This window comes from Eutrigla gurnardus, assembly GCF_963514095.1.
Source record: "Eutrigla gurnardus genome assembly, chromosome: 4".
NCBI lineage: Eukaryota > Metazoa > Chordata > Actinopteri > Perciformes > Triglidae > Eutrigla > Eutrigla gurnardus.
Window position 1 is genome coordinate 11,241,953 of NC_139918.1, and position 4,563 is coordinate 11,246,515.

Here is a 4,563-nt window from a genome sequence, read left to right on the forward strand (position 1 = left end):
GGTTGGCAGCTTACTGAGGAGCTCAGTAAAAAAAAAAAAAAAAAAAAAAACTAAACACGGTGTCTGGCTGCAGGCTGGCCACTGATCCCTAACCCACTCCAACAGCTCCACTGCAAAAAATATCACACTCATTCTGTCATTCTCTCCTTTGTGGGAATATTTTTTTTAAAACTGCATTGTTATACAAAAACAATCAATGACATCCACCTAAACACAGACAATGGTAAAATTTCAGTCTTGGTATTACTGGATCTCAGTGGTGCATTTGACACAGTCGATCACAACATACTCCTAGACCGTCTGGAAAACTGGGTGGAACTTTCTGGCACAGTATTAAAAATGGTTTGAATACTACTTGAAGGACAGGGACTACTTTGTGTGTATGGATAATTACACATCTGAGGGGGCAAAAATGACATGTGGAGTTCCCAAAGGCTCCATTCTGGGCCCTCTTCTGTTATATCTACATGGTTCCACTGGCTCAGAGCATGAAAAACAACAAAATATGCTACCATAACTACGCAAACGATACACAAGTTTACATCACTATATCACCAGGGGACTATAGTTTAATTCCAGTACTGATTAGATGCATTGAGCAAAACAATAATTGGATGGAGCAGAATTTTCTCCAATTAAACAAAGACAAAACTGAAATAATTGTTTTTGGAGCCAAGGAAGAAAGTTCAAAAGTTAGTACCCAGCTTCAAGCGGTAATGGTAAAAGCCACAAACGAAGCGAAATGTAGGTGTAGTGATGTACTCAGACCTGAACTTCAACAGCCACATTAAAGCAGTTACAAAGTCAGCCTACTATCACCTAAAGAATATATCAAGGATTAAAGGACTTATGACTCAGCAGGATTTGGAAAAAACTGTCCATGCTTTTATCTTCAGCAGGCTCGACTACTGTAACGGTGTCTTTACAGGTCTCCCTAAAAAGTCCATCAGACAACTGCAGTTAATTCAGAACGCTGCTGCTCGAGTCCTCACTAACACCAAAAAAGTGGATCACATTACTCCAGTTCTCAGATCTTCACCGGCTTACTGTCTGTTAAAGAATCAATTTCAAAATACTACTGCTGGTTTACAAAGCACTGAATGGTTTAGGGCCAAAATACATTTCTGATCTTCTGCTTAGCTACGAACCATCCAGACCTCTCAGATGGTCTGGGACAGGACTGCTCTGTGTCCCCCAAGTCAGAACCAAACATGGAGAGGCAGCCTTCAGTTTTTATGCACCACATATCTGGAACAAACTTCCAGAAAGCTGCAGCTCTGCTGCAAATATCAGCTCTTTTAAATCAAGACTGAAGACTTTTCTGTTTGCCGCTGCCTTTCAGTAAACAATACTATCTATGAACTGCTTATAGGCCTACTGCACTGTAATTTCTATTCCTTGATATTCTTGTTTGATATGATTTGATTTTTTTATTTTGTTGGCTTATTTTAATGCTTTTTCTCCAATGCTTTTAATGTTCTATGTAAAGCACTTTGAATCGCCCTGTTGTTGAAAGGTGCTATACAAATAAAATTGCCTTGCCGGGTCATCTTCTTCCTGAATGTTTAAAAATAAAGCAGTTGCTGATTTGTGCGTCCTTAATAACTATAATTCAATGTGCAGTTAGGACTTGATTGACAGGGCTCGAGTCATTACTGATTTACTTGGGTTCTATAAATGCAGTGACAAAACATGATGAGACAACATGGTTCCTGTCTCTTAGGAGGAACCTGGATCAGCACAACCGATTTTGTTAAGATTTGTTAAGGCGTCTGTGAGTGTAGCAGGATGAGCATTTTGTCTTGTTTTCCCTCTCGTTCTTTTTATTTACATTGGTTACTATGGTTTCCGTTCCTCATTTCCGCTACGCATTGGGGTGCGCTGGTACAAAAGCGGTAGTCCGCCCACCGGTTCTTACTCTGCGCTTCCATTGTCACCTGCGTCACTTCCGGGTCGGAGGTTGTGTGCCCGACAGGTATGGCCACACGCTGCTTCACCTCGCTGCTTGTCTTGTTTTGATAATTATGCTGAAGGCATAGTGTTGTGTTGTAGGGCGATTGTGTGCTGCTCCGTGCTCCCTCTTCCTGTGTGTGTGCGCCGCTGTGATCGTTCATCGGTAGTAATGCTGGCGGATGCCGGGCGTCCTTTTTCCTTCCCTCCTCTCGTGAGTGTGTGAGTGCCTTTTGTTACTAAAAAGGTATGTAGCCTATATTTTAACATGTAACCTCATCAATCTTTTACATACTTAGCTAATGCTTATTATAACCACCTCATTGGGCTGCTGCTGTTTAATTACTGTTTACCGTCCGTATCTGCTGCTGCTGCGTGCCGCTACAGCGTTTATCCTGCGGCCGTCAGAGGTCTCGCAGCCACTTCCTATCGTAGCCTACAGGACGATTGTTCGGCCGCACGCCGCGGGCCGGGCACGATCACGTTTTATATACCGGGGATTGCTCCCCCTCATGTTGCGTGAATGAGTGTATGAACGTGTCATTGTATTGTTTTTGAGTATGTGTTTGGGTTCTTTCTGGATTTTGTTTATGTAATTCTACGTCATTCATTCCGTTAATTGAGTTGTGTTGTAAATTAAGTAATTGAGTTTTGTGTTTATTATTCTCCTTTGGTTATTTTGTGTAGTTATTTGATACATTATTTAAGTCTGTGATCCGTCCATTACTTATGGTTTTGTTAGGTTTTCTTTCTTTTTGTGTGTGTGTGCAACCCCACTAATTTGTTATCTCCTCCCTTTTCAGTTGCTGTAGGCCGGTGGTGGCGGTGCTGGTGATCTGGTGGTGGCATCCTCCCGTCTTGTCGTGCTGTGTCCTTGGGAGTGGGTTTTCTTCACTGAGAGTGTGTCTGCCACGTGTGCCGGGTGACTTCAGTTTGTTTCTTTATTTTGGTGGATCCCTCCCCTGCACTAGTCTTCGTCCATCCACTTCGGTCTCAGCCCTGTTTAGGTTTGCCCATTTATTTTGTGTGAATGAGCTAATAGAGATTGTTTTAAAGAAAATATGAAAATAAAGTGTATTTTAAAACTTTGAACCACGTCTCTTGCCGGCTAAGTAACGACGAACCTGTGTGCCTTTGTACCTGAACAAATTCCCTGGGTGAAATTCCCAGGGTGGCGTTGTCGAGCTTTTTTAGAAAATTAGTTACATATCCTTTTCACCTCCTCCTTGCCACATAAGGTTTGGATGTCCAAGAACGGAGTATCAAGAAGGATGGTAATGGATGTTTAATCATAGCAGCATGGCGCATTCTCCATTCACATGCAGGTCTCAGAACAAGTTCCCCTTAACAACTACTATGGAATTACTCATAGCACCACCTAGTGGTATAATATAGGATCTACATCGTAAGTGAACACAACATCCCCCCTTTACTTAAAGATTGATTCTTCTTCAGACAGAACAGCAATAAAACAGGTCTCAAACACGGCAGAATTGTAATTGTAAAATATGAAATTGGTCTAGTAACCTAAGTCAAATATTTCCAGACTAGACTGCTTACATGTTCTAAAAATAACAATGCACATAAGAATTAACAAAATATGTAACAACAGGTTAACTACTCTCATAACCAGTCTTGGTTCTTTATGTCTCATAGTCCTTGAGCCAGTCTGGTGGCTTATGTGCTCTGGCCGGACGATCTCCTGCTCCTTGGTCCTTCCTTGGCTCAGCTGGTTCTTCTGGAGCGGTTTTTGGCTGAGCTGGAGGTTCTGGAAGCTTGACAGATACTGAAGCGAGATGGGAAGCATGCCAGGTTTTTCCATCATCCAAGATGTAGGTGCTAGGACCCACTTGTTTCTTGATCTTAATTGGTGTAGAGAATTTCTGATGTCCCTTTGGAACATGCACCGGTTTCCGTACTCGCACCCTATCCCCTTCTTTGAATGAAGGAGGACGAGCTCCCCGTCTGGCATCACAGTACTGCTTCATGTGTGACTGGCGAAGGGAAACTCTGTAACGCACCTCATCATCATGAGCTGTCACAGCCGGAGGAGCAAGAACATTCAGCGCTGTCCTCATGTTGCGTCCATGCATGAGTTCAAATGGTGATGCGTTAGTCATGGCATGAGGTGTGGCACAATATGCCTGAAGAAAATCAGTCGTTGCAGGTTTCCACTGTTTATTCGGGAGGATTGCACTTTGGACACAGGCTTTGTAGACTCTGTTGAATCTCTCTATGGCACCGTTGGAGGATGGATGGTACACAGATGAATGGATATGTGTGATTCCCCGGCCTTTGAGGAATGCAGAGAAGGCAGCAGATGTAAATTGCGGCCCATTATCCGTGACTATGGATTCTGGGTTACCATAGCGGCTGAAGAGACTTCTGAGAAATCCCAGCACGGTCTTAGTTGTAACAGTAGATGCAAAAGCGACTTCTGGCCACTTTGAGTAATAATCAGTGAGGGTGATTGCGTACTTGCAGTCCCATATTGCGGTTTCAAATGGTCCAACTATGTCCATTCCGAGCTTACTCCATGGGCCCTCAGGTAACGGCACAGGCTGCAATGGTGCCTCAGTGACTCTTGCTGACTTGTCTAACTTCTGACACAGT